The sequence below is a fragment of the Pleurodeles waltl genome, chromosome 4_1 (assembly GCF_031143425.1).
Source record: "Pleurodeles waltl isolate 20211129_DDA chromosome 4_1, aPleWal1.hap1.20221129, whole genome shotgun sequence".
Lineage (NCBI taxonomy): Eukaryota > Metazoa > Chordata > Amphibia > Caudata > Salamandridae > Pleurodeles > Pleurodeles waltl.
This window is the reverse complement of record NC_090442.1, coordinates 465,097,966-465,114,330: the sequence shown is the minus strand read 5'-3', so window position 1 is coordinate 465,114,330 and position 16,365 is coordinate 465,097,966.

The following is a 16,365-nucleotide window of genomic DNA, read 5'->3' as shown; positions in this document are numbered from 1 at the left end:
ACGCCAAAGACACCCCCGCTTCTCCGAGGAGGAGCTCAGGGTCATGGTGGAGGAAATCGTCCGGGTAGAGCCACAGCTATTTGGCTCACAGGTACAGCACACATCAATAGCCAGGAAGATGGAGCTATGGCGCAGAATAGTGGACAGGGTGAACGCCGTGGGACAGCACCCAAGAAATAGCGAGGACATCAGGAAGAGGTGGAACGACCTATGGTGGAAGGTGCGTTCAACGGTCTCGAGGCACAACATTGCAGTACAGCGGACTGGCGGCGGACCCCCACCTCCTCCCCCACAACTAACAACATGGGAGGAGCAAGTCTTGACCATCTTGCATCCTGAGGGCCTCGCAGGAGTCGGTGGAGGATGGGACACTGGTAAGTCAATTCTTAACTATCATATCCCCCACCCTACCTGCATGCTATCACACACCCCCTCCCTTATCCCCTCCCCTATCACTACAACTCCTCACTAATGTACCCATGACACCAACCACCCATCCCAACACCAAGCCCTGCATGACACAACTAAGCATGGACACCCAGCACTAAAGCATGCCCACTGCACATACCCAGTACACCCCCCCAACCATCACCACACAAACCCACACACAGGAATGCTTGCACTGGGGTACACAGACACCCACCCATTGCACACCATTACACACACACATGCAATAATCATGCTCTTATGCCCCTGCAGTAACCCGAAGGACTGTCACCACACCAGAGGGTCCAGACAACACCACTCCACCCCCAGAAGAGGCCCACAGTGACGAGAGCAGCTCTGCCCTACTGGATCCTGATGACTAGCCCAGACCATCATGGTCCTCGGGACAGTCGGTTCCCCTTGCACAGGCACAGCCCAACACTGACCTTCCACCCTCTGGTAACACCAGCACAGCACCCACCCAGCAGGCCCAAACCTCCCTACCCAGGACAGGTCAATGAGCGGTGTGCCCACCACTACAGGGCACCCAGGGTAACCCACCACCCCAACAACAACAGGGACCTGGGGGCAGTGGTAGTGGGCACACGGTCCAGGCGACGGAGGCACAGGAACACAGGGGAACTGGGTGGGCTGCTGTGCGACAGGGGGCGGACAGGCCAAGGGAACCCACTCTCCACGAGGCCCTATCCTCCATCATGGGAGCATACCACCACTCCCAGGAGACGATGGCGACGGTCCTGGACAAGTTGCAGGAGACCCTGCGCCTGCAGGATGAACTGTATTTGGGGGTCAGGGAGGAGCTCAGGACCATCAGCTCCGCCCTGGGCACCATCATAGGGGTGCTGAAGGACATACGGCAGACCTTGAGGGACACCGTGGCACTCCAAGGGGCCCCTGACACTACCCAGGACGATGAACTGCCCACCACCTCCCCCGGCGCTAGTGGACAGGACACCCCGCCACAGGACCACCACACCAGCACCCCACCCCCTGCAGACAGAGAACCACCACGCAAGCGGTCCCTGAGATCCAGGAACAGGACAGAGCAAGATGACAAGACCCCCGCCAGGAAATGAGACCACCCTGATTGTCACCCCACTGTCCCACTTTGTTACCCTGTCCATACTTGAACTGCCCCAGCTCCACTTCCTATGCCCAGATGGGCAGTGCACCTGTGAGACTAATAGACTGGACTCTGCCATGGACATTCCTCCACCGTCCCCCATCACCATTTTACAACCCCCCCCTCCATTTTTGAGCACTTAAATAAACACCCTTGAAACACAAAACAATCTGGAGTCAGTCTGTGATTTAGTAAAAATGTATTATCAATGACAGTGTCATAATGGGTGTACCATTGTAAAGCTAACATACCTATCTCACACATCACAAGCCCTTGAAGGATGCAAGCAGTTGACACGTAGGTAACCACACCTGTGAAACCGTAATGGGAGGGTACAACTCAGTTACCAAATAGTGATTTCAATCGAAAAACAGGATAGAGGTAGACGTGTGAAAGTTAATGTAATGCTAATAATGAAAATGTTCTCACCTGTGTGTCACTGGAAATATTGCTGTATGACAGACTCCCTGATGTCGCTGTCTTCTTCATCAGCTTCATCCTCATCACTGTCCACAAGCTCCACAGGCTCCACAGCTGCTACAACACCGTCATCAGGATCATCCTCCTGCAGAAAAGGCACATGGCGTCGCAAAGCCAAATTATGGAGCATGGAGCAGGCGATGATGATGTCGCACACCTTCTTCTTTGAGTAGAATAGGGATCCACCTGTCATATGGAGGCACCTGAACCTGGCCTTCAGGAGGCCGAAGGTGCGTTCAATCACCCTCCTAGTCCGCCCATGGGTCTCATTGTAGCGTTCCTCTGCCCTGGTCCTGGGATTCCTCACTGGGGTCAATAGCCAGGACAGGTTGGGGTAACCAGAGTCCCCCAAATGCCTCTGGAGTTGACCCATCATATCAGGGATGTTGCTATTCCGCAGGATGTAGGCGTCATGCACTGAGCCAGGGAACGTAGCATTTACCTGCGAGATGTACTGGTCTGCCAAACAGACCATCTGGACATTTATCGAATGATAACTCTTCCTGTTCCTGTACACCTGTTCACTCCTGTGGGGGGGGATCAGAGCTACATGGGTCCCATCAATAGCACCTATGACATTGGGGATATGTCTAAGGGCATAGAAGTCACCTTTCACTGTAGGCAAATCCTCCACCTCAGGGAAGATGATGTATCTCCTTACGTGTTTCAGCAGGGCAGACAACACTCTGGACAACATGTTGGAAAACATAGGCTGGGACATCCCTGATGCCATGGCCACTGTTGTCTGAAAAGACCCACTTGCAAGGAAATGGAGCACTGACAGCACCTGCACGTCAGGGGGGATTCCAGTCAGATGGCGGATTGGTGACATCAGGTCTGGCTCCAACTGGGTACATAGTTCCTGGATTGTGGCACGGTCAAACCGGTAGGTTACGATGACATGTCGCTCTTCCATTGTCAACAGGTCCACCAGCGGTCGCTTCACCGGAGGATTCCACCATCTTCTCATATGTCCCAGCAGACGGTGCCTACGAAGGACAACAGCGAAGAACCAGTCATTATTCCTCCAGGTATGTACCCACAGTCACACACAAGACTACACCACTCACAAAACCCTTCCTGTATGTGTGTTGAGTGTAGGCCTAGCTATGTGTGACGCAGTAGAAAATGAAGCCATGTGGGCCCCTGAAATGGCGGCTGCCTGACCTCTAAAATGGGACAATGGGATTGTGGGGTAACTGCGCTGGCGTTGCACACCGTCGCGGTAGGCGGTCGTAGACTGCGGCGCAATGCTGCATTGGTTAACATTGGCCCCCATGGGTCCCAGGAGCCAATGAAGAGGTGCGCTGGCGGTGATGATGCGCACCGCCGCGGATGTCACCGCCGTGGACGTCACTGCCATTTTCTATCTGTTCAATCACTAGATACCTGACCTTCGACAGGAGAGGACCCTGCAAATGCTGCTGTGACCTCGGTCTGGAAGTGACGATGGCTGCTGCGTCTGGTGAAAGGGCCCCTGCCTTCACTGCACAGGAGTTGGAGAAACTGGTAGACGGGGTCCTGCCCCAGTACACGCTACTCTACGGTCCTCCAGACCAACAGGTTAGTACACAGGGAGCACGTTGTATGGGCTAGGCCTGGGTGGAGAGGGCTGGTTGGAAGAGGGAAGGGGGCAGAGTTCATAGAACATTAATGCATGGGAATGAATGGGCCACATGGCCAGAGTAGGGAGGGGGGCACTCACAACGACGGTGCAGTTGGTAATAACTGTTCCTCTTTCCTTATGCATGTCATGTAGGTCAGCACCCACCAGAAGAGGGACATTTGGCGTGCCATCGCCAAGGAGGTCCGGACCCTGGGGTCACACCAGAGACGGGGCACCCACTGCCGTAAGAGATGGGAGGACATTCGCTGCTGCAACAAGAAGACGGCAGAGGCTCAGCTGGGGATGGCCTCCCAACGTGGGAGGGGTGCCCGTCGCACCATGACCCCCCTGATGTTCCGGATCCTGGCGGTCGCCTACCCAGAGTTGGATGGGCGCTTGAGGGCATCACAGCAGACACAAGGGGGTGAGTACACTATCATTCTGCGGACTTTGCGCGCAGTGGAGGGGTCTGGGTGGGGGAGGTGGGCTGTGGGTTTCCCTAGGCCAGGGCGAGTTCGATAGGCAAGGCCCCTCCATAATGTAGGCCATGTGGCACTCTACCCCACCTCAGCAGAGTGCCAAGTCACGGTATAGTTGCCCCTGTGGCATCCATGTGCGCAGATGTCCACCATTGCCATATAGGCCATATCCCAGAAATTGCATTGCAGAGGGCAGGAGCACGGCGTAATGCAGGGGGCAGCTGCGTTTGTCTTGTCCGCCAATGGTAGCGGTATGCCATGCACTAAAACCCTCTTTCTTCTGTCTCCCCCCCTTTTTCTGCTCTCCCTGTCCTTTTGTACATCAGCATCAACAGGCGGAGGTAAAGTGGCACCGGAGCACGAGGGAGCTGCATCCCACATGGCCATGGAGGGCCACACCACAGACTCTGAATGCACCAGTGGGACGGAGGGCGAGGGGAGCTTCACGTCGGCCACCGGATCACCAAGCAGCGACACGGACTCGTTCAACGATGTGGACTCCCTTGTGGTGACGGCACCATCTGTGCCCCCCACTTCTACAGGTACAGCCGCCACCTCCCCTACCAGCACCGCCCTCCCAGCAGCCCCTCAGCGTTCGCCCCGTGCCCGCTCACCCAGGAGGGTGGGCATCATTTTCGCCCCAGGCACCTCAGGCTCTGCCCCAGTCACCCCTGCTGCCCTCAGTGAGGAGGCCATTGACCTCCTCAGGTCACTCACTGTTGGGCAGTCTACCATTGTGAATGCCATCCAGGGTGTAGAACGAGAGTTGCAACATGGTAATGCATTCCTGGAGAGCATTCATTCTGGTCAGGCTGTCCTTCAGCGAACCCTGCAATCTTTGGCCTCAGCACTGATGGCAGCCATTGTCCCTGTGTCTAGCCTCCCCCCTCAAACTTCCTCCACCCAGACCCAATCTCCTGTACCCCAGCTCATCCCAAGCACTCCTACAGACCAGCATGCACACAAGTCAACACACCCAAGTACCTCAAGCAAACATAGGCACCACACACACCACAGGCACTCACGCAAGCCTCAGCCACATATAGACACAACAACATCCACTGCCTCCACTGTGTCCCCCTCTTCTCCCTCCTCCCTCCCAGTCTCGTCTACACACACACCTGCATGCACCACATCTACAAGCACCATGAATCGCACCAGGACACCCAGCACCACAAGCCGCTCACCTGCACTCAACACCTCCACTCCCCTTTACAGGTCTCCTGTGTCCTCTCCCAGTGTGTCTGTGACACCCCCTCCCAAAGTACACAAACCCCGGCAATCACTCACCCAACATCCATCCACCTCACGACAGCCTCCAGTACCTGCACCCAAAACAGCTAAAGTGACACCTCCGACAACCACCTCCTCTTCCTCCACTCCCAGACGCCCTCCAGCTACCCATCCCAGTGTTCGTCAGAAACTGTCCCTCTGTAAAGTTGACCTTTTTGCCCCCCCCTCCAATTCATCAATCCTGTCGTAGCGCCTCAGCCAAAAAGCCTCCAATACCAGTGGTGCCTGTTCAAGGTTTTTGGAGTGCACCAGCCACCAGGGCAGGCAGTAGGACCCGGAGCCAAGGCACTGGCAGCCCACCCCCTGTAAAGGCTCTAAAATTGGAGTGGACGACGGGACTGTGTTAAGACTCCTGGTGGGAAAACAACTGACATGGGTTCCAAGGGGATTGGAGAGTCAGCTGTGACTCCACCAAAGGTGGGGAAGGGCCAGAGGAAGTCTCCCCAGCCTGTTGTGAGTGTCACCCCGGAGAAGTGCGCCATCATTTCCGGCGGTCGAGACACAACCGCCAGCACCGTTGTTACTGGTCCAGAGACCACCGCCAGAGTCACAGCCCAGGAGAGCCCAAGTATCGTCACTGGTCAGGAGACCACCGCCGGAGTCATTGCCCAGGAGGGCCCAAGTATCGTCACTGGTCAGGAGACCACCGCCAGAGTCACAGCCCAGGAGGGCCCAAGTATCGTCACTGGTCAGGAGACCACCGCCGGAGTCATTGCCCAGGAGGACCCAAGTATCGTCACTGGTCAGGAGACCACCGCCAGAGTCACAGCCCAGGAGGGGCCAAGTATTGTCACTGGTCAGGAGACCACCGCCGGAGTCAGTGCCCAGGAGGGCCCAAGTATCGCCACTGGTCAGGAGACCACCGCCACCACCGGAGTCAGTGCCCAGGAGGGCCCAAGTATCGTCACTGGTCAGGAGACCACCGCCACCGCCGGAGTCATTGCCCAGGAGGGCCCAAGTATCGTCACTGGTAAGGAGACCACCGCCAGAGTCATTGCCCAGGAGGGCCCAAGTATCGTCACTGGTCAGGAGACACCGCCACCGCCGGAGTCAGTGCCCAGGAGGGCCCAAGTATCGTCACTGGTCAGGAGACCACCGCCGGAGTCAGTGCCCTGGAGGGCCCCGGCTGCCACAGTCCCGCTGGGCAATGATGAAACGTCATGCCACACACCAATGTCCAGTGTAGAAGACGTCATGCCACACACCAATGTCCAGTGTAGAGAACGTCATGCCACACACCAATGTCCAGTGTAGAAGACGTCATGCCACACACCAATGTCCAGTGTTGAGAACGTCATGCCACACACCAATGTCCTTTTCAGAACCACCATGGCAAAGCACCGCTGAACAGTCCTGAACCGCCATGTCAAAGCACCGCTGAACAGTCCTGAACCACCATGTCAAAGCACCGCTGAACAGGGCAAAGACCGCCATGGCAAAGCACCGCTGAACAGTCCTGAACCGCCATGGCAAAGCACCGCTGAACAGGGCAAAGACCGCCATGGCAAAGCACCGCTGAACAGTCCCGAACCGCCATGTCAAAGCACCGCTGAACAGGGCAAAGACCACCATGGCAAAGCACCGCTGAACAGTCCTGAACTGCCATGGCAAAGCACCGCTGAACAGGGCAAATACTGCCATGGCAAAGCACCGCTGAACAGTCCTGAACCGCCATGTCAAAGCACCGCTGAACAGGGCAAAGACCGCCATGGCAAAGCACCGCTGAACAGTCCTGAACCGCCATGACAAAGCACCGCTGAACAGGGCAAAGACAGCCATGGCAAAGCACCGCTGAACAGGGCAATGCACCGGGTAGAAATGAAAGGACCACCACATCATGCATCCTTATCCCATGTGCAGCTGGGACAGTGACAGGACACAGCCTTTCACGGGGAGACTCATCCAGTCTGGGCACCAGTCCCCCCCAGTACCAGTAGAGACCTGCATCAACTTGAGAGACTGTAGCTTTGCACTCCAGAGGATTGAACAGTGGGCAACCCACTCACTGTATAGACTTGAGAGACTGTGGCTTTGCACTCCCCAGGATGGCACAGTGGGCAAACCACCCACTGTATAGACTTGAGAGACTGTGGCTTTGCACTCCCCAGGATGGCACAGTGGGCAACCCACCCACTGTATAGACTTGAGAGACTGTGGCTTTGCACTCCCCAGGATGGCACAGTGGGCAAACCACCCACTGTATAGACTTGTGAGACTGTGGCTTTGCACTCCCCAGGATGTAACAGTGGGCAACCCACCCACTGTATTGACTTGAGAGACGGTCGCTTTGCACTCCCCAGGATGGCACAGTGGGCAAACCACCCACTGTATAGACTTGAGAGACTGTGGCTTTGCACTCCCCAGGATGGCATAAATGGGCATGGAGACCCGTCGTGGATCTGGCTTTGCAGTAATCCGGCTGAGGTGCCCCCCTTCCCTTCCCCCTAAGGTGCCTGTAGTATTTCTATCTGATGGCCCGGCAGTGTTCTCTCCGATTGTGGTCAGGTATCGTTTGTGGGCCTCGCCCATGCATTTTTGGACTGTTGGTGCACGGACATTATGTACATATCTGCACTACTTCTCGTATTGTATATAATTATGACTGATTTTCAAATATATATCTGTATATTTTTGTATGACACATTACATTGTTTGACCGATTTTCGCTTTGTGTATTCATTCTTCCGGGGGGATTGTGGGTTGTTACAGTGATTTTTTGTGAATGCATTGGTGTGTATGTTGTAATATGCGAGGGTAGGGGTGGGGGTGTTTGGTGGGTGTCCCCCTAACTTTTGCCTCCCCCATGTCGTAGGTGCAGTACTCACCATTGTCTGCGGCGCCTACGTAGCTGTTGGTCGTAGAGGAGCAGAAACACTAGGGCAGGGAGTATTTGGAGTTCCGGCTCCATGGATTCCTCGTTCCTCGTGGGATATGTTCAGGTGAGCGTTTTCCCATAGCAAACGCTGTTTCCGCCGTGTTTTTATCCACAGTGAATCCGCCCCAGAAAAGGTGGCGGATTGGCGGGTTGTAATACTGTGGGCGGTACATTGTCTTCCGCCTGTCTGTTGGCGGTGACCGCCGCGCTGCTTGTCTGTACCGCCGTGGCGGGTGAAGTGTTAAAGTGGCTGTCTTTGTTGGCAGTTTCCGCCAGGGTCATAATTCCCTTTTTTTGTCTGCCGGCCTGTTTGCGGTATTTCCGCTGCTTTAACACCGTCTGCCAGGGTTGTAATGACCCCCCAAGTCTTTTATTAAAATGTTTGCCATTTTATCATATGCTCTTCTAATAAGGTCCCTTTTTGCCTGTGGGCTACTGACCATATATAATCTTGCTGGATTATCTGATCTTATCTGATCTTTACGCTCAAAATGGTATATCAAATCCATATTAAAATCCCTCAATATTAGTATATCAGGTAGATGTGGCTTCTGCAATAGCATCATAATCATATCAAAAAGTTCAGAAACTATTGAGCACTTTATTTGTGCATATGGAGGTATATAAAAATGTATTATATATAATGGTGGGTTAGTATCTTTTATCCAATTACTCAATTTAAGCACAAGGATGTTATTATTTTCTAAAGCTATCTGACCCACTCCAATTGTCAGAGCTATTCCAACAAAAATTAATATCCCTCCTTTTGGCTGCCCCTGATTTTGTTTTTAACTGCTGGTCTAAAATAACCCACATACCCTACTAAATCAAACTCTTTGAAACGTACATTTTTCCTGGAAGCATATTATCTGACTTCCTTCTAACAGAACAATGGGCCAGATGTAGCAAAGGGTTTCACCCATTCTATGTCTATTGGAAAATGTGTTCGTACATATGGCCCAATGTCTTTCTTCTGTGACTTTGTTTGTACTCCATTAATATTTAATTAACTAATAGATAGCAATTCATGCCGCCTATTTGTAGCCGTGCCATTAGGTCATGTCCTATGTTTTATTTTTACCATGTAATGCCTCCGTTAGCCAACCTACATTTACTTGTATACTCCTTTCATTCTCCTGTAAACATAGGGGATGGTGAAACTCCTCAGATTTCTCCATCCTTCCACTTGCAGATCTGACAACTGAGTATATTTGACCCCCTGTCATATGAGGTCACATTTATTTTTACTTTTGCCAGTACAAATGGCACTGGATATGTGTCCTTTGGGAATAAGGATAGCTCTATTCCCCAAGCTGCCAATATATCTTTTTCTCACATTACTAATTGTGGCAATGACTTATTTTGTAAGGAAACCATAGTGGCTTCCTGCACCATGCTCTCCACATGGCCCAGAAACTCAATTGACACTATGGGCCTGATTACGAGTTTGGCGTTTTTTTTGGAAGACTGCCACAGTGGAGGCTGCCAAAAGACCGCCATGTTGGCGGTAAACCGCTACCGTGTTAAGAGTCACACTGTGAAAACCGACAAAATTCAGGCAAAAATCCAAAACCGGCAGGACACTGGAGGGCGGAAAAGAAAGGGTTCCACCACCAGCACCCCTAGCCTGACAAAAATCCACCCACCAGATTAGGAGCCACAAATCACTACCAAGGTCCTTCCATGGTGGAAAAACATTGGCGGTACGAACCGCCGCAGTCAGAACTCACATCAGTCAGAACACCACACTACATTGGATAGTTTGAATACCCCACACCTGACACACATCCACACACCTGACACACCTACTCACTGCACTATATTACACACCTGGACAACCCAAAATCCTTTGCAACAAAAACGTCATTCAGATACCCAGAGAGTAGGCAATATTATAGATATAGCACTTTTGCACAATAGGCACATATACCCATCACACTCAGCACACATCCCACATCAGCACAACGAACAAAATACACACATCACAAGCACACACAATCCGCGACAACCATCTCACCCTCACAACGCATCACCCACACCTCACCAATTACCCAACACTGCACCCTTATACTCACAACACCCCTACACAACAGCTATCATGACCCACAAAAGCACCCACGTTTCACTGATGACGAATTGAGGGTCATGGTGGATGAAGTTGTCAGGGTAGAGCCACAACTGATTGGAGCACAGGTCCAACAAACTTCGATTGGCAGGAAAATGGAGACGTGGCAAAGGATAGTCAACAGGGTCAATTCAGTAGGCAGCCATCCACGCACAAGGGAGGACATCAGGAAGAGGTGGAATGACCTACAGGGGAAGGTGCGTTCCATGACATCACACAACCAGATAGCCATGCAGAAGACTAGCGTTGGGCCACTACCTCCTCCCTCACAGTTCACATCATGGAAGAAGAAGGTCATGGACATACTGCATGCTGAGGGCCTGGCTGGAATACCTGGGGAACTGGAGTTTGGAAAGTACCAAAAACAGTCATGTCACTCATTTGTCTTGTCCTGTAGGCTTCCTCACACCCAAATGCTCCTTCATTAACTAAATGTCACACTGCACCTCTCACCTATGCCCGTCTCCTGTATGCCACCACTCCACTCAGCCCAACCTCCATCACAGCTCTTGGCAATGGTACAGTACCTACTGGCTATTCATATCACTACAACTCCCAGAATTCACTAACTCATCATTGTGAAAACCTGGAATGTGCACAACACATCACATGTAATGCATGTACAACTGAAGTACTAGCTATACCATCTAGATTTTTCTAATGAGGACCAGTACATGGCAATGACAGCAATGCAATGGCACACTTACAATAGCACACAAGGCAAAACACAGCTACAGCTGAGTGACCATTCCTAATAGGCCACAGATCAAATATCCCAAGCCAGAAAAAGACTGACCTGGCTTGGAAAGTAAGATGGCTAAGTCGATGCACATGCACAACATTTACTTTCAGGACTTTTACCCTTGCATACTCACAAACTGTGTTCCTACTAGGACACCATTGTAAATTGTGTAGCTTCATTGTGTGACATCTAGCAAGCCTGACTATTCACTAGGTAACGGGGGTGAACAGTCATGGTAATTATCAGACAAAATCAGAACCCATCTTCAGTGCAATCTGTACCAAACTTGAATGACAGCTCCCAACATGGAGTATGGAAATCAAGTCACAGAGTTATATGTACAACAAAGGTATGGTGTGCAGCATCTGTTCATGTCATTGCAGGGAATCATGCAAAACCACTGTCTGCATCTCACAAGAGGCAACCAAACACACATTCTAATCTGAACTCTGTGTCTCACTCACTCCACAGGTAACCCTGCCATTGCCCCCATGAAAAGGATACTGCCAGTCCTCCTCAGGGGGAAGGCCCCAGTGAGGACAACACGCCTGAATGTCTGGACAATGATGAACAACCTGGCCCATCTGGGACACCTGGTCAGTTAACGACTCTCTGCCTCACCCTGCCCACATCAACGCCCCCCACCCCTGGTGTATCCATATCACAGACAACCATTTGCCCCCAAACTTGTGTCCCAAGGACTGTTCAATCAATTGTATGCCCCACAGTACAGGGACCTGGGTCAATCCTTAACATCCCTGACAATGAAGGACCTGCCACCACTGATAGTGGGCACACTGTGCCAGGGGTACAGGCACCTAGGGGTAGGGTGCGTGAGAGGGATGCTGTGGCCTCAAAGGGACTCCATTGACCAGGAAACCATCTCCCAAGTCCTGGGAGCATAGCAAAGTTCCCATGACATGATGGGTCCAATAATCACCATGTTGGGGGAAAATCAAAGGCTACAGAGGGAATACCACCAGGAAGTCATGAATCAGTGGCAGGCACAAAATGCCCACATGGCTTCCATTGCAGGGATGCTGAGGAACATCAATACCACCCCCATTGGTTTCTCAACACACCATCAGGCCCCTTCCACTGGCCACAACACCTGCCCCATCTATATCTGTGGCAGCTAGTGGAATGAAGGCCCTGCCAGGGGGACCACATGCCTCAGACACCCCTCCCTCTGTAGCTGAGAAACCCCCCACAAACGTGGATGTCCACCCAGACATCCAGCTGGAGCAGATGCCAAGACCAAACCCACTGCCAAGAAGTGAACCTCTCTTGAGGTGTCACCCCTTTGTGCCACTGAGACACACTGTAGACTGTTCTGAGACATAGCTCCATTTTCACAAGGTACAAGGACACTGGATCTGTGTAACCAACTGGTATAGCGGCTGGTCTGTAGAATCCATCTACCATGACCTCTCTCATCACCTTATTTTTCAATAATGCACTTTTATTTTGACTTTTAGCATTCCAATATGCACAATAAATCACAATAAAAACCAGCTTTTGTATATGTGTTTTTTATAATACATCAACAATTGTCATGTTTGCCCACTGTGGCCTGGTCATGTCCCCTGCATCAAACAACTATGTAATGGTCATTAGACGGAGGATCCCTTAGCAGAAGACACACGGCAACAGAAATGTCACAGTACAGATGTCAGAGGGGTTGAAATCCAGATCCGCACAATAGTATAGTCAGCATACAAATCTGCAAATAGAGCATGAGAGAGAGTACCATCAGGATGGAAGGCATGGTGGCATACAATGCACATATACAGGTAATAAAGGTCATGCCCATGGTAAACTACCTACAAAGCAGAGGCACCCAGAATGGACCTATATACCACCAGGTACAGGCTCTTCACATACCCATACCATAGCTACATGATTACTTACCCCATGGAACACACAAAGAACATCACTGAGGAACCCAGCACTTTGACCATACACTAACATGGGCCCCATACCTGTAGGATTGTCAGTCACCCTTGTCAGTATGCAGTTACCTGCACCTTGGACAGCAACATCAGAATACAAACACAGCTAAGTTCCATGGTCATCACAAAGTACCCCACCCATTGTGAAGCCAGAGTCCATGATCCAATCACCACACATGGGCCACAAACTTCAACTGACACGTAATACACCATTTCACCCCCCCAGCCCCACTGGTAATGGGAAAGGACTAAGCAGTCACAACCCCACTTGTATGAAGGAAGTACTAACAAGGTACAATCCCACTGTAACTATATCAGTTTTTACCAGCTATCTGTCAGGGACACCTATCATGTCTGTCCGTAATTACTATTGGCTACTGACAATGAATACCTCAAGCCTAGGTTGCAGAGGCAAACACAAAATGGCAATTTCAGTGAGTGGAAGGCAAAGCGGATAGTAGAATGCAAGAAACATACCTCAATACTGATTATTCCATTACAGAAGTGAATGTTAGGATCTGATATAACAATACATGATATAGCAGACCATATTGTACAATACACCTTGCAGTCTATCAGTCTGCATCCACAACTCACACATAGGCATTGGAACTGATGAGATCCCCACTAATGAATCAAGTCAGGAGGTGTAATGGCAGCCATCTACTTCACATTGTACACATTAAACACATCTAAAAGTCCACTTCACATACCTGTACATCAGTGTAAGTACTGATTGATGAGATCTGCTCTAGAGTCACCTGCTCCCTCTTCCTCTGGCTCCTCTTCACTTGCCATATCAGCATTTCCAGATACTGGTCCAGCTACCTCCCCATGATCTGCTATCAATGGTATCTGATGTCTCATGGCTAGATTGTGGAGCATGCAGCAGGCAACGATTATTTGGCATACCTTGTGGGTCGTGTAGAGGAGGGATCCTCCAGATGGGTCCAGGTACCTTAATCTTGCCTTCAGGAGCATAAATCTTCGCTCGATTACACGCCTTGTCCTCCAGTGGGCCTCATTGTAACGGAGTTCCCCTGGCGTGGCTGGGTACCTCACTGGTGCACAAAGACAGTTTTAATGCCCTGAGTCACCTGTGAACACAATGGTAGAACAACTCATAAATAGTTCCTGCGACTGGCTATATTGCGATGACAGGTGACATAACACACAAACACACACTACAATGCTAACTTACCAACAAGCTAGGCCCTCTTTGTTTGTAGTCGTGACATTAGATGTGAGACATTGCTATTCCGCACGATGTAGGAATCATGCACAGATCCTGGAAACTTGGCTGTGACTTGTGAGATGCATTGGTCTGCCAGACACACCACCTGTACGATGCCTGAGTGGTAGTTCTTCCTGTTCCTATACACCTGTTCATTGGCACTGAGAGGGACCAGGGGTACATGTGTGCCATTAATAGCTCCTACCACATGAGGAATGTGTCCCATCTCATAAACATCTACCTTCACATTGGCCAATTCCACTTGTTGGGCAAACCTGACGTAGCTGTCCAGGTGTTTCAACAATGCACTCAGTACATCCTTCAACACCTGACTGAACACGGGCTGAGACATCACTGCTGTTAAGGCAACAGTATTCTGAAAGGACCCTGTGTAGCACTGACAAGACTTGAATGATGGAAGTATGACATAGGAATTGGGGGTGGGAGACATTAGATCTGGCTCCACCTGTGTACAAAGATCCATGATGGTATGACGATTTAAATGATGTCTGGATGACACGCCTTTGCTCCATAGTTTCCAGGTCTACTAGTGGACGGTACACTTTTGTTTGTCTCACTCTCCTCATGGCAGGATAACTATGTTGAGAGAAGAGAAAATATTATGACTTATGCAGTATGCACACATGATTAACACATTGTGTATTATCTGACACCTAACATCTGTAGAGGATGCATAGCACTTCTGACATATACAATACAGGCCATGGATATGCACCTAATTCACCCTCATTGCTGCACATTGGCTAACATGTAAATGGGATTGTATATATGAAACTAATGTTAGTGTACATGTGTGTAAGACTTAGCTGCCCTGTACTGATCACACATATGAATAGGATTCTACCAATATCTACTGTGACCTACATACCTCAGAGTAGCTTTACAAAGTTCTCACCATAGGTACTCCCTCAACAAGTTATTTTGTTAAATTTGGCACAATATGTTGCACAAGCATGATGGCACTACACTCTAACACACAGCATTTTGGGAGACTAAGTGATTGACGCAGATAAGTAAGCACATCCCTCGATGACATGCCCAAAATGGCAGGCACCTGACCTACTATAGTGGACAGTTGGAAGTGACCTACGTCCACCAGCAGAAGTCATCATGGCAGTAGGCGATCACAACCGCAGTGCAACTTGCCATTGGTTAACATTGCTGCCTTTGACAGACTTGGGCCAATGGCTATGAGTGCCACTGGTGACAATGCTGTAGTTGGCAGCCATGACTGCCATTTTCTCATTATTTTATCACAGTATTGCTCATTTGACTCTTGGCACTGTTGCCAGCAAGACCTCCATGAAATGAGCTGCTGTGTACTGCCTCTGGGAGCCATCATGCCATGTCCTGCAGGTGATAGGGCCCCTGCCTTCACCCCGGAAGAGCTTGAGAGGCTAGTGGAGGAGGTACTACCCCCAGCTATATGGGGCACCAGAGAGGCAGGTGAGTCCAATGCCCTAGAGTGATAGGTGTTGTGTATGATGTTGCATCATGTATGTGAACTTGTGAGGGTGTAGATGCATGCAGATGGCATAATGTGAAGGCGTGTGAGCAGACAGGATGGATCTGTCTGCCTACTTGCTGTGACGGATGTGTACTGACCACTCCTATTGGTATGGTGCATGTGTACATGACATTCTCCTTTTGTCTGTGTCATCCATGCAGGTCAACACCCATCAGAAGAAGGGGATTTGGAGTGCCATCACCAAGCAATTGTGGATCCTAGGGGTCCACAACCAGCAGAGCACCCATTCAATCAATCAATCAGTTTTTGTAAAGCGCAACTACTCACCCGTGAGGGTCTCAAGGTGCTGATGGTGGGTCTGGGTCTCATTCGAAGAGCCATGTTTTGAGGTTCTTCTTGAAGATGGAGAGAGATGGGCTTTGTCTGAGGTGCGTGGGCAGGTTGCTCCAACTTTTAGCTGCAAGGTATGCAACAGACCTTCTGGCAGTGGTTTTCCGGATGCGTGAGACAGTAGCTAGCA